Source organism: Pleurodeles waltl, chromosome 4_2 (assembly GCF_031143425.1).
Source record: "Pleurodeles waltl isolate 20211129_DDA chromosome 4_2, aPleWal1.hap1.20221129, whole genome shotgun sequence".
NCBI classification, from domain to species: domain Eukaryota; kingdom Metazoa; phylum Chordata; class Amphibia; order Caudata; family Salamandridae; genus Pleurodeles; species Pleurodeles waltl.
Window position 1 is genome coordinate 791,875,494 of NC_090443.1, and position 16,093 is coordinate 791,891,586.

The window sequence follows — 16,093 nt, forward strand, 5'->3', positions numbered from 1 at the left end:
GTGTACTCACAAATCCAATCATGCACCACACACACTCAATGAATAACTCTAGACCAGGATTTATAAAAATACTTCAGACTTTACATACATTTTAAGACCAAGATCTTTAAGACATGTTAAGTACTTTTTGAGATATGACTTTTCAAACTTTTAATAAAGTTAGTCTTTCTGTATGTAATTCAACACCACAGGAATCAATAGGCAGTCAAAATGCATTAAAAATCATACAGTTGAGTTACCAGTCTCTTCTTTTGCAGGGTGGTGGTAGCAGTCAGTAGGCACACTGTGCCAGCTGGAGAGCCTTGGGCGGCTCCCAGTTCCGGCGGGAGCAGCATTGGAAAGTCTCTTGGCACAGGCATAGGGCCCCCTGGAGGGGCCACTGTGAAAAGGAGCTGGTTTGCAGATTTGAAGATAGTGCTTTGGGGTCCCCTTGGGCTGTTGAGGTTGCAAGGTGTTAGGGACCCACAGCACACAGCAGATCCCATGTTGCAGGGCACAGCGTGTCCAAGTGCAGGGCGAGTTGGAGATCCAGGAGCTGTGCGCAAGACTCCTTTGGAGCTGGAGATGAGTCTCTTTGAGGGCTGCTTAAAGGACAACAGGGGCACTCTGGTGGGAGGTCCAGGGAGTTCCTGAAGTCCCTTGACTGGTGCTTCCTCCTGATTCTTTTTCAGCTCTGAGAGAGCTGGTTTTCTGGTTGTCCGATGTCAGCTGACCAGTACCCAGGGTATTAGTGTAACAAAACTATTGGAGGGTGCAGTGCCACCAAACTTGGCACACTTGTAGGTCACATCTGGGTGGTTGTTGGTGTGTCTTCAGATCTGGCTGCAATTTCTGGTTGCAGATACATCAGCTAGTCAGTGAAGTGACCCTCACTGGCTTGTTGGTTCTTGCTTGGTTTTTGAGTGGTGCCTCCACTCAGAAGGGTGATCGGGGGTGATTCTTGAAGCCTGGAGGACCCCGGGTTTCTTGGCATTGGTCCAGTGTCCAACTCATCCACAGTGGCGATTTTTGGGTCCTGGGTGCATCAGGCAGGGTTTGGCGCCTTTTCTTGTGCAGCAGGTCCACAGTTCTCTTGCTTTGGATCTTCTTTGGTGCTGGTCTTCTTTGTCTTTTCAAATCAGATTTCTTGGTCTAGGGGAGCGCACCAAATACTGAATTTAGTGGGTGTTTTAGAGAAAAAGTAGTAGTGTCCAATGGGGCACTTATCTACGGGTGGCTCCACCCGCTTTAGTGACTACTTCCTGTGGGAAGGGTCACTTCCCTAAACCTCCATTCCAAGATGCAGGAAACTGAATGTGAGGATCCACTTTTCAGGCAACACCTTAGGGATGGTGCAGGCTAGGTGAGGCCACTCCTCCTACCCTTTGTTTGTTTCCCACCTTTGCTCCCTCCAAAAGTGGGGGTTGGCAAAGGAGGTGGCCATCTGCTGCTAGCAGCAGGCCTGGGGGTCGAGTTTCAAGAGCAGTACCCCTTTGAAGCTCAATGGCAGGGCAGTGCACATTCCTGCGGGAGGGGGTGTTAGCTCCTCCACCCAGGAAGGGCATTGTTTCACAAACCAAAGAGACAGGGCTCTCACCCAAGGTTTGTATATTGGCTGTCTGGATGTGGCAGGCTGGCTGGAACCAGTCAGCAACCATGACAGGATAGTCAGCTTTTGCATGGACACATCTAAGGTGACCCCTGGGTACATTTTATAACAGATCCAGTACTGGTACCAGTTTGGATTTATTATTCTGAGTTGTTTGATACCAAACAACCCAGGGTGCAGAGTAGCCATTATGTAGCTGGGAAACTCATATTGACCAGTGTCCAGCACATATATTTAAATGGCTGCTCTGTTCACTCACTATGTCCCAGGTTTGGCAAGGACACAGTGGGTGAATATTGCTCATGCAGCTATGCCCTCACATACAATATGGAGCACCCTGCCTTAGGGCTGTAAGGCCTTAGAGGGGTGTTGTACCCATAGTAAATGCAGTGAATGTTGGGACAGGACACACAGTGCGCCTAGTCGAGTTTGTGTATTGGGTTTGCACTAGAACACTCAGCCTGCTACAGCAGTGCCGGGTTCATCTGGATCTGTGGCCGTAGAGGGTGGCACAATCCGTGCTGCTGCCCTCAGGGGCTTACCAAGAATACCCCATGCCCTGGGTACCTAAGTACCTTTTACTATGGAATTATAGTGGTAGCTAAAGGTGTATCCAATTACTTTTACAATGTTTTAGGTAAAGAACACTGGCACTGGGAACCTGGTTAGCAGGATCCCAGTGCACTCCTGTCCAAGTTCCATTCAGAAACCAGGCAAAGTGTGTTGGGGGGTACTGCAACAAAGTGTCAGTCTATCACAGCCATGATTTCAAATCCAAAGGACACCAAACTGGAGACTCTAGCTGTAGAAACAAGAAAAAAACCTCTAGTCCCCTGTAGTAAATGCAGTTGCAAATCTCTAGGGAGGATCTGTGCCATGGCCAAAAGAATTGTTCCACTCCTGAAAGCCCGAGGCATCAAGGTGCACAGGAGGAAAAGGGTCAGAGGTACCCAGAGGGTCTATTGGGAGCATAGACTCCTGTACACTGAGCGAGAGACCCCAAGCCTAGTACAACCAGGAAGGTGGTAGTACCCCAACAGTACAGAGAGTGTCTTCTGTCTCTATCCCAAGATATTCCCCTAGCTGAGCATCTTGGCCAAAACAAAATGTAGAGCAGGCTAGTTAATCACTTTTACTGGCCTGGGATTTCCCAGAAGGAGAAGGACTTTTGTCAGTCCTACGTCACCTGCTAAGCTAGTGGTAAGTCAGGAGGCCATCCAAAGGCCCCCTTAATCCCCCTGCCTGTGGTTGGGGTACCCTTGAAAGGGTAGGGGTTGACATTGTTGGACCCTTGCCCCTCAAACAGCTTCGGGGAACAGATCTAGCTTAGTGGTAGTGGATCATGCCACTAGATATGCTGAGGCCATTTCTCTAAGGACCATCACTGCCCCTGCAGTGGCCAAGGCTTGAACTCTCTGCATAGTAGACATCGTTTTCATACACTATATAGAGAGACAGCCTCCTACGTGTGTAAGGGCCTGGCAACAGTAGTTAAAATTTGTTTATGTAAAAAAAAACTAGAAATTCACTGACAAAAACAAAGGTTACAGGGACGTTATAGTTAGGGTCACATTTTAAATGTAAGCAGCCATAGAAATTCAGCTGATATAGTTAGAGTTATTTCAGGTAACTATAACTCTTGCCCTAAGGTAACTATAACTCTTACCCTCATCATGCACTAATTACCCCAGATATTACAACACTCATGACATCTTTTATAACATTATTGACAATATCACTGTAACATTTGCAGTAACACTATTGATGAGAAAACTGTGCATGGCAGCGATGTGAGTTATAGCCAATTTATGGCAAGCTCACCAGGAGTTTGAACATGCTGCTAATCTGTGACCACATTATTTTGTGTGTGTGTGTGTGTATGTGTGTATGCATGTGTGTACATATATATATATATATATATATATATATATATATATATATATATATATATATATATATGTACATATATATATATACATATGTATAAATAATAATAAAATTTATTTTGAGTGTGTGTATATATATATCTATATCTATCTATCTATCTATCTATCTATCTATCTATCTATCTATCTATCTATCTATCTATCTCTCTCTCTCTCTCTCTCTCTATATATATATATATATATATATATATACATATATACATTCACATCTAAATAACATCATACAAACAAATTGGCATGTTTGTATGTAAAACTCAATCATTGGGTGACCATCTCACCAGAAGACTATTCCAAAGTTCCAAATCTAACTCGTCTTGGCTAGCTAAGAAAAGTCTTGGTTTTTGGAAATGTGGACATTGCAAATCCTGTTTATATGCACAAAATACTCACACATATACTACATTTGAAGGGAAAATTTGTGATATAACAGATCGTATCACATGTGAAACTGAATATGTCTTATATGTTATTGAATGTGGTTGTCATAAAAAATATGTAGGCAGCACCATTCATAAATTGAAAGTCATTTTCTTACAACATCTTAGAGCTATCAAGAATCATGATCCATCTTACCCCTTAGCTAAACACTTTTGGGACGTACATGAAGGCAATTGCAGCTCTTTAACATTTTATGGTATTAAAACCATTGCTGCCCATCCCCAGGGAGGGAACAGAACTGCGCATTTGAGACAAACTGAGTCTAAAATGATTTTACTTCTAGGCACAGAAAACCTCCTGGGGTCATAATTTGGATGCAGAGCTTCATGTCCATTTGTGAGATTTTAGATTTCTTTTCATACATATATATATATATTTTTATATATATAATTTTTCCCAGTAGAAAACATGAAATTCATTTGACATTTAAAAATATTGCTTTTTAGGATCCTTTATCGGTTAATGAAATTTCCGGATTGAAATCTAGTTAATTTTGTTATTTTATTTATCACATATTAATTCACTTTGGGGTGTTACACTCATCTAATTTACCTTTGTACTGTAATATATGCCCTTAGGGAGGGTCTAGCGGTGTGTATATATATATTCCTGTTGCTGAATTTGTTGGGTCTTGTTTGCAATTTCAAAATTAATGATAGGTTTGCCTGTGATATGGATATAATTTTTTTTCCTTTTTAGAGTATATTAATATTCAGAGGATCATGATTAATTTTATGAATTGTATTATGATCTATTTAAAATGGAATTTGATATTGTTATTAAGAGTAATTGAGATATTTATATAAATTGTATAGAATTTTGTTTATTAACATCTATTTATATATTTGTCCGTCTTGGATATAACTTTTATTGGTATCTCTTTCTTAGAATCGATTGAATTTATTCCATTTATTTAGTCATTTATTTATAGCTTGTATATAGATTGATTGTATTGTAATTAATTTATAGTACATATATTTATATATTTATTTATTTATATATCAGGCTTTTAAAACTATTAAGTAAAAAGTGGATAACATGTCGATATTAAGAGTGAAAGGAAAAAGGTAGAGAAAGAGAGAAAAAACCTTATACATGGGGCTTTCCTTTCCCTGCATTTAACAATTATCAATTGTGATTATATATTATTCATGCATTTACAGGCGACCAGATCATATATGTGATATTGCAGTATAACATGAAAGAAATATACAATGTTATATTTGAAGTTTTTATCTCATCAAAGCACAGGATTATTAGTCTCTAACTTTCAAACTTAGAATTGCTACGTTACAAAATGGCCACTCTGTTTGCACTTCCATCGAGCTATGCAGTCAACAACAAAGAAGGACCATATGGTTTAAATAGTTGGGTGTAAAAATGTCTGCCAATGTCCTGTTGAAGGCTTCTGCCGAAACGCGTTGACATCTGGTTGGGACAGCGTGTGTTTGTTCATGGTGGGCACATTATTGATATTCTTTTTGTGCTTTTTATACCATTTTATGCGGGTCGAATTTACCTGCATTTAAACTTTTTCAATAAATAGCAGCCGATTAAATTATTCATAAGTGGTTTTTGACTCTACTATTTTACGAGCTCACTTTAGATGATGTGCAGCCCTTGGTGTGCGATTATATTGCACCAGTTTTCTTGAATATATATATATATATATACATTCACTGAAAAAACCAAAGGTTACAAGGACGTTATAGTTAGGTTCTGAATTTACTCATACAAAACCATAGAAATTCAGCAGTTATAGGTAGAGTTCTTTCAAGTAACTAAAACTCACACCCTAAAGTAATTATAACTCATGCCCTCGCCATTCACAGTTGTCTCATCAATAATTTTATTGCAAATGTTGCAGTGAGAATACGAAAGATGACATAGAATATGTAATCAAAGATATAACATGTAGAGTACTTAGCAGTGCATAGCGAAGGTACGAGTCATACTTACCATAGGGTGCAAGTTTTAGTGCATATTTTAATTGGGCCCTGGGGAGGTGGCGATCTCCAGGGCAGTGGGGGTCACAGGCCCCCCTGCATATAAAAAAATGAAAGCTCCAGGGAGGTGGTGGTCCCTGGAGCTGTGAAAGGCCCCCCACACAAAATTGTTAATGCCCCTGGGACCTAGCCCACCCGGGGGCCTATATAAAAACAAGCAGGGAAGTTTATGCTTGTTTTTTATTATTTTTTTACCACAAATTTGTGAATATCGCAAACTCACAGCAAACAAAAAATGTTTTAAACGTGTTTTTGATCTGATCTTACTAGTAATAAGGGGTCAGGGTGTCTGTCCCCTGTCCCTTTTTATTTTAGTTTTACTTTTTTTCTGAGACTCGGCTCAAGCAGAGTCCCAAGATGGCTGCCAACACTTCCGAGTTTGAAGTGCTGACAGCCAAGCAGAATTCTGCATTTCCCTGCACAAGCTCGTCTTTGTTCGTGATTACTCCATATACAAATTTGAATTTCCCTACATTTCTCAAAAACTGCTGACCTGATTCACACCAAATAAGCGTTATATGCATACCAACAGCTAGCTTTCTTCCAAATTTGGTGTAATTCTGTCTAGTGGTTCGGCCCGTAGTAGTGTCTAAAGAATCCTATGGCAATTACCATGGGAAACGCAACCTTTGTTGAGCCCCATTTCTCTTGTACCCCGAAACTTTCCATGTGCAACAAGAATCACTGTGACGCTTTTTTTGGGGGGGAAAATTTTGTGAAGAGTCATTAAATGTGCCAAAGATGAAGGCAAGTCAAAAACGCTTTTGCTATGGAAACATGGTCCTAACTATAACTGCCTACTGGTGACCACCAGTAGGATATATATAAATATATATATATACGCACACACAAAATAATGTGGTCACAGATAAGCGGCATGCTATAATTCAAACAAACATGACACTGCACTCCAGGAACTCCAGTTTCCAAAGTTTTTTTTTTGTATATAGCGAGCAAACACCAATGCGTTTCTACTGTAACCAGTCTTGTTCACAGTAAGTAAGTCCTTTTTTGATGTTATATACAGGCAACCAATCCTGCTCGTTCTGAAACATTCTGGATGACATACTTTGTCAATATTTTCACATAAATTGAACAAAAATATGAACTAAAATAAAACTGATGTTACAGAAAAATATACATTTGTGTTTCAGATAACATAATCTATGCTATATGGTGATTTGAAATTAATGCTCATGCACACATAATTTCTTTGGTAATGTTGACTAAATTCCCCTGTTAAGGTCAGCAAAGCAGTTCTCAGTGCAGTATTGTTACTTTGTTAAGAGTTATACATTTACGAAACAAGATGGCCGCTTAGAGCGAGAGCTCCGCGCCGAGGCGGTCCCGGAGGGGCGACGGGGGCGAGAAGACAGCCGGACAACACACCGGGTTCGGTGCCCCTCCACCCCTACAACAGCGGCGACACGGAACCATGTCCGGGGACCCCGTAGGAGCGGGACGCAAGGCAGGAAACTCGCGACTCGCCCCAGGCCGATAAGGCCTGGAGAAGGGGGGCGGAGTCGCGTCTTCGGAAGACCGCGGACGGCGTGCCCGTAGCGGCAAGGAGCAAGCTGAACAGGCCGCAGGGACTGCGGGAGTCGTGACGACCCGCATCCATCTCCCTACAACGCCAACAAACACCCGTGGACCTTCCCCCCCCCCACAGGGAGACGGGAAGACACAGCAAAGGGGTGCGGCCCCTTCGACAGCCGGGAGAGAAACCCAAAGAGAGGTAGGATCGAATCTCTTCAAAATAAGAACGGCATCGCCGGAGGCAGAGGCGCGACTTCTCCCCTCTTTTCCATCACAGAGGGACAACAAAAACCCTCCCGCTGAGATAATAAACTTTCTCCCCCCCCCTCCAGACAACTAATACTGAGGAGGGCAGAGGGGCACGACGGGAGGCACGTGGAGGCGAGGGGACGAGAGGGGTGAGCGACTGGGGGGGCACCGGGGATGAGGAGAGCCAGAGGGAGCCAAGAGAACAGAGATACAGGAGAAGGGAGTGGACTGACACCAGTGTAAGCCACCGAACATCTATATCCTTATCGGAATCTACGGAGGGAATCTCGGGCCCCACGTGGTCAGACTCTGTAGACAATTGAGGCGATGCCCGGCAACAAACCGAACCATAAACCTGTCAGCAAGCCTGCACGACAACTATTATTCTCAGAAGCGCTACAACACAAACGCCTAACCCCCACGAAGATAAACCCTCAAACATCGCCACCTTTAAACGAGTTCACCACGATGCCTGATAAAGATCAATCCACGACTATGGACAGGATACTACAAGAGATCACCACCGTCAGCCGCCGCATAGAGGGGATGGACGCCTCTATAACTTCATTGACACTAGAAACCAAATCCATGCGATCTGACATTGCCGGCTTTCAATCTAGAGTGACAGGGCTAGAACAACGCATGGGATCACTAGAGACGCAGATCAACACGTCTCAGGTGCGAGAACAAGACTTCATCTACCTCAGGAGCAAACTAACGGACATGGAGGACAGGAGCCGGAGAGACAATATCCGCATACTTGGGATCCCGGAAAACGAAGAAGGCTCGGATATGCAGACTTTTCTGACCTCCACTCTTCCAAAAATGATTTCATTGGACTTTGACCCGCCGCTAGAATTCCAACGGGCACACAGGATAGGCCCAAAACGCTCTGACAACTCCTCAAGGCCCCGCCCAATCATCGCATGCTTGCTGCGGCATAATCAAACCCGACAAATACTCCAAGTAGCACGCAACCACGGCCCTTTCCGAATAGACCAGCACGAGATCCGAATAACCGCCAATTACTCCAAGGAAACCAACGAACGTAGAAAGGCTTTCCTAGCCCTACGACCCCGGCTTCGCAAACTAGAGATGAAATACGGTCTCTTTGACCCTGCAAGAATGTGGGTTACAAAAAATGGAGTATCCAAGGACTTTTATAACCCCGACGAATTGAGACTCTTCCTTGACTCTTTCCAATCCCAGCCTATGGACTCTTACAACACAGACAGTGAGCATGACATTGTAGGAGGCAGTGATAGGGCCGAAACCCCCCACTCGGGAATAGAAAAGGTGAAGACGGCTCTACACGACACCGGAGCCAGTCATAGAGGTAGAGACATGGAGAGACTAACTAGATCATATGATGACAGGGGTCAGATTTTACACGCAGTAGTAACCCACACCCAATTATCGGAAAGAGACAAATCCCGCTCCCCTTTAAAGCCTACAACTGGGTCTTCTTGAGAAGGTAACGCGACAAGACGACTTATGGGACTATCGCCAGAGAGTCGAAAATAACAACTATAGACTCCGCGGAAGGATGAGTACCTTTCCAGATCATATGTGTATTACTATTGTAATTGTCTAAGACTGCTAGTATCAATGTTAAAACCAGATACATGAAAAATATATGCTCTTTATGACTAGAGCCGAGGCCCTATAATGGAAACTACCAGTAAATCGTTATTTGCCCTCAGTACACAACAGATGATGATTACTAGAACAGGGATCAGACCCCACCAACTCACTGTATGTTGAATAAGGGCCCGGTCCCGACCCTATAACCCTATAACAAGGTAACAAGGTAACAGGGGCATTAAACAGATAACAAAAAATAAACACTAATTAACTATCATGGAACTTACCTTACATTCCACACACTACAAAGTATCTCATGGTAGTAAACAACAAAGTATGTGAAACTTTCCTAATACACACCACACTCGACCAGCGCCGACATTAGAACCGTTTAGCCCCCATTATCACCCCAAGGGATGGGACTAGACAACGTAAAGATAAATTATAAACTATTAGCTATTCTTTTCCCCAGATGTTCGTACCTACCCCCATCCTAATCATTATTACTATCTTAAACTATCACCAACAACAGAACGACTATGATGGTGGCACATACCAAGTAAGACCTTAGTAGGTCAGTATTATGATGTAATAATACACGGCAAGGAGTTAGTAATAGGATGAGATACGCACTATCCTCGCGTAACCCGGGGCTCAGCTACACTCATTACCTATCCTACGATTAATAGAGAGACGTTTGGCATAATGGCTCCTAACATGATAATGTGATAAGATGCCAGGATATGTTATGTTGATCAACCTAATATGTCATTGAACAGTTGTAAGGCGAGATGAGACGAGGCAGTGTTATAGTTGAAAAGAAATGCTCAGGAAGTATTATATTATACTGTATATTGGTATCTTTATGTACCCATGCATACGCGAGAACTATAATACTCTGTTTGAGCTCTCTCCCCCCCTCCTCTGCCCTGCCCCCCCCCTCCCCTCGCCAGCCGGTCTCGGTCTTTCTGTCTGCCCAGTCCCTACTTTAATTTACGACCCTATCTTATGAACTCCTAAACACCCTACAATACCATACAACATCAAGTACTAGGCACAACATCCTAAACACCATACCCCATCAACACCCGACACCCCCTCCCTCCTCTCCAGCGCCGCTCAGGTACTATAGTTATTAACCGATCATTACTTCTGCCAATATACACTTTAGTTATATAACTAATACACTAGCCACTAACCACCGATGAACAGACCCACTTCCCGATACATAAACATAAGCACTGCTGTGTGCACCCCCCCCACCCCTCCTTATCACCGACATATCGATAACTGGCTGTCTGCTGTTTCCCCCCTTCGCCCCCCCCCGATCGAGACCGCCCGACGGCACGAGAGCTCCGAGAGAAATCGGTCCCGCCGTTTACAGACCTAACGAACGAAGGAGGTTGGACTCCTAACCTCCCTCATCCCTACCCTTCTCCACTTCTTCCCCCAAATTGCACGCTCTCTTGCTATACTCTCAATCTCAACTTCAGCACACGCATCCATCCCTTCCCCCCTTCTCCCTCTTTTCTTCTCCCTCTCATTTCTCCTTGCCTTCTTTTTCCCTCATATTTCCCCTCCATCTGGCTCTCGTCCTACTTATATTACCTCTCTTCCTTCACCCTCTCCTCTCTCTTCTCTTTCTTCTCCAGAGGATTCCCTTGGCCTCCACCAGCTACTAACCCCTGTATAAAATAAAATAAAATAAAACACCGTATCATATCGAAACACAACTCCCACTCTAACTACTAAGTCAATATCTCCCACCCTCCCTCCCCCCCGCACAAACACCAACCCCGGATCGAGGGTGCTTACTTACTCACAATTATCCAATATGTCGAAGCCCCACCCTCAAGCGACGCGACCATTACGCATACTCTCTTGGAATGTACACGGCATGACGAGCTATGTTAAGCGGAAAAAGATACTGTCCTATCTTCAATCCAAAAAAACAGATATAGCTCTGATTCAAGAGACTCACCTTGACACTCTGGAATCCAGTAAACTTAAACGGGATTGGGTAGGGAGGGTTGCCTTCAGCTGCCGCCCAACGAGTCAGGAATCTGGAAGTAACGGACCCCGCAAATGTGGAGTGGTGATACTAGTGCGTAAATCCCTCCCGGTCACTATCATTAAAACCTGGAATGATACGGAAGGAAGGTATATATTTGCTAAATTAAAACTAGGGGACACTGTTTTATGCGTGGGATCCGTTTACGCACCAACCGGCCCAAAACGCCCATTCCTTCTACAGCTAAATCGCCTCCTGACAGAAATCGGAACTACTCGATACATAATCGGGGGAGACTGGAATCTCGTCCAAGACGCCATAATGGATAGGACAGGCCCTGTCGATGTATGTAACAATCACGACAGAGCGCTTCTGACAGACCTGACCACTGACGTCGGTCTGGTGGACTGCTGGAGAATACAACACCCGAAAGATAAGGAATATACTTTCTTATCCACTGTCCATGGCACCCAATCGCGTCTGGATTATTTCTTAGTATCACACACTGTAATCCCTCATATACAAGACACCTGTATCCTAGACAGTGGGCTCTCAGATCACTCCCCAATACTAATCCGGATCCAGGTGGGACTCTCCTTCTCTGGTCGTAAACCATGGCGATTGGCTGTACACAGATATCGCTCTCCACAAGGGAAGGAACAATTAAAAGCTCATGTAACCACATACATGGCCGAGAATTCAGGCACTGTATCCTCAAAAAGGATCCTATGGGCGGCAGCAAAAGCAACCCTAAGAGGGAATATGATGCGAGATGCAGCACTGGCCAACAAAGACAGAATAGCCCGCCAAACCACCTTAGAGACCACGATACAGGACCTCACTAAACAATATACCGCCCAACCATCCCCTAGGCTGCGACACGCCTTAGAACAGGCCCGCATGGCACACAATGAACTCTATACATCTCAGGCGGAATACGCACTGCAAAAATTGCGAGGCCGCCATTACGAACAAGGGGAAAAAGCAGGTCGCCTCCTAGCGGCGCAGCTCCGACAAAGAGAGGCAGCCTCTGCCATTGCGGCCATAACATCTTCTTCAGGAGCAGTGCTAACTCGCCCACAAGACATTGTAAACGAGTTCGCCAAGTACTACCAACATTTGTACACTCCTGAAACAACGACAGATCAAACACAAATGGAGACATTCCTTGCCGCGGCCAATCTACCCCGTCTGTCTGAGGCAGGCAGGGCCCTCTTGGACGGTAACATAAGCAAAGAAGAGATAACCCAAGATATAACAAGCCTCCCCTACCATAAATCACCAGGAGAGGACGGATTCCCTGCGGAATTCTATAAATGGGCTGTGGAGGAGGCAATAACCGCAGTACATGAAGCACTGACGGAAGCATGTCAAGAAGGCTCCCTGGGCGCTCTATCCAATAAAGCCACGATTGTCATCTTGCCTAAGCCAGGGAGAGACCCCCTTCTTTGCGGCAGTTACCGTCCTATCTCCCTTTTGAATGGGGATGTCAAACTCCTAGCCAGTGTTCTAGCAGCGCGGCTCCGCAAGGTGATACCATTGTTGATTCACAATACCCAAGTAGGATTTGTACCAGGCCGTACCTCCAGAAATCATATGCGAACTCTTTGCCATACACTGTTAGAATCCATACAATTACCTGACGAAGCCCTAGCCCTGTCCCTAGACACGGAGAAAGCATTCGACCGCATTGAGTGGCCCTACCTATTCACAACCATGAAGCATTTTGGCCTGGGGGAACAATTTATCTCTAAAGTACGTTTATTATATGACCACCCCACAGCTCAGGTTAACTGTGGGGGCATCATGTCAGACCCATTCCCTATCGGAAGGGTCACACGCCAGGGATGCCCCTTGTCGCCACTTCTATTTTTATTGGCCATGGAACCCCTAGCTGCCACCATACGAAATTCTCACCAAATAAAAGGGATCCATATCACCGGGGGCATATCCAAAATATATCTCTACGCAGACGACATTCTGTTAACAATCTCCGATCTAGAAACCTCGCTCCCAGCACTACTTTCCACTATAGAAGACTTTGCATCCCTATCCGGATATCGGGTAAACTGGGATAAAAGTGAGGCACTACCATTATCCCGCATAACGACGAGGGCAGCGATACATGGCCTTCAATTCAAATGGACCCCGACCCGCCTTAAATATTTAGGAACGTTTATTAACAGAGGTCTAGAACATATGGTCAGGGACAACATAGACCCCCTTATATCTAAAATGAAACAAGACTTTGCCAAATGGTCCCTACTAGGCCTGTCCATGTGGGGCAGGACACAGGCGGTCAGAATGGTCACCTTACCACGCTTCACATACGTGTTAGGCATGCTTCCCCTACAGAAACCTCTTTCCTCACTCCGATTAATAGACGCATCCATAAGGGCCTTCGTCTGGGGCTCCTCACGCCCAAGACTGAAACCTGCAATAATACTGGCACGACGGCTCTACGGAGGATTAGGACTTCCCTCGGTAGAACAATACTCTCTGGCCCTACAACTCTCACAGCTAATATATACGCTTCCGGATATAGCCGATCCACCGCAATGGGTGATCACAGAGAAACTCCTATATGGACAGTATACGGAGATGGGAGGAACATACGCCGACCACGTTCCCTTAACTAACCCCATCCTCAAGGCTACAAACACAGCGTGGTGCAGAGCCCATCGACTACTAGGAGTACACCCCTCCCTGCATACTCAGGCTCCCATAGCAGGGAATAAAAGCATTAAAATAGGAGGGACTATTCTTAGATGGCCCCAATGGTCCGAGGCAGGTATCCACAATATATCTCACATAATAGATGGAGATAGCTTCCGCACATTCGCCTCCCTCCAGGAAGAATTCGGTATCCAAAGTAACCAGGAGTGGCGATATCTACAGCTCAAACACTGTATGCGGAGAACATTAGGAACCCCCCCGTGGCTGCTCAAAACCTCACCCATCGTCACCTATCTTCAGAAATGGGGCCGACAAAAAGGCGTCTTGGCTGGCCTCTATGCCGAATTAACTAACCACCTTTACTCTCAGCCTTTACTTGAACGACTACGCTTAAAGTGGCAGGACATACTAGAGATAACCTACACGGACGAAGAATGGCCAGACATACTAGAAGCCCTCGACAGGGGCGTACGTGAAGCACGTCTGAAATTTTGCCTATTTAAAATCCTTCAGGGATGGTACTGGACCCCCGTTAAACTCTTCAGGGCAGGGTTGATACCTCACGCGAACTGTTGGAGATGCACAGAGCCATATTGCGACCAACTTCATATTTTATGCCACTGCCCCACGGTACAGTCACTATGGGACGCGGTACGCCTCGCCTTATCGGACTTCATACAGATACCAAAACCGACCCCACCAGCATTTATCATTCTACATGACATTCGCCCGTATCCCTCCCTATTGCGGGCACATAAACGATTAATCCACACGGCGCTAGCCACGGCCAAAATATGCATACTCCGGCACTGGAGATCTAGCATTGCCCCCACACCCATGGAATGGATGACGGCCATGTATCAAACGGCTACCCATGAACGAGTGATTTATAACATACAGGACCAAGCAAAACGATTTGAGGAGGTCTGGCGCCCATTCTTGAAGAGACCATGAAGCGGCTGGTGGATGACCAACGGATGATCAATGTTCAATGATCAATGATTAGGGAATATTAATTACCAATCACCCTCTGAGAATCCTAGACTCCGGAAACACATTTAATCTCCTACTGCCCCCTCTCTCTCTCCCTAGCTACGCTATCCTCTCTTCTCTCTCTCTTTTTTCTCTCTCTCTATCAATCCACAGGCCTCTAATTTTGTCACATGCCCGAGACCCTGAACTACCCAACATAGTAATACAAGTCGCTTCCTAACACAAACAAGGACTGAGAAATCAACTCATATAAGACGTAGACACTCTCTAACCGACCTTACCATATCTATCATACATATTATCTACCCCTAGATAATAACTTGCTACAGACGGAGAAGTACAGAACGATCTACTCTTAGGCCTGAACAAGCTAGTCTCAGGATACAAAGACCCCCTGCCTACCTCGAGTCTCTTCATTCTACATTCCCCCGCGATTACCCTTCCTCTTTCTCCCTCTTTCTTTCCCTTCTCTCCCCCTCCCCATTTCATATGACTATTTTGCCTCTCCCCTATACCAAGACCAACCCCTCCTACACAACCCTATCCTCGCTCCCCCTCCCCTTACCACCCCCCCCCCCACCTGTTTTCCACTCTTCTTCAAAATAAGGGTACACAACTCAACTATGCAACTGGGAATTTTTACTTACCTGACAGTACATGTATATATGCTTACAATGGAAATAATTGTGGTAAACGAACAAAAACAATGTTTTGAAAGCTAAACAGTTTGTTTATATGCTGTATGTACCGCCTTATATATTCTTAATAACACTTTTGAAACTTAAAAAAAAAAAAAAGAGTTATACATTTAGTAAGGGTTAAGCCCCCTCCTGAACCTATTATTGCCCTGGGGTTCCTATCCCCCAGGGCTTCGAATTACAATTAAAGGAAGGGGGATCTGCAGCACCCCTCCCCAGGCTGATTTTGGCCCCCAGGGCCCCATCCCTGGGGCATGGAACATTTTTTGGGGGGAGGGGAGCAAGTGGGCCCTCTGCACAAATCTCTTTTGGCCCCAGCAACACCATCCTCTGGGGCTGAGCACATTTTTAGCGGGAAGTAACATGGG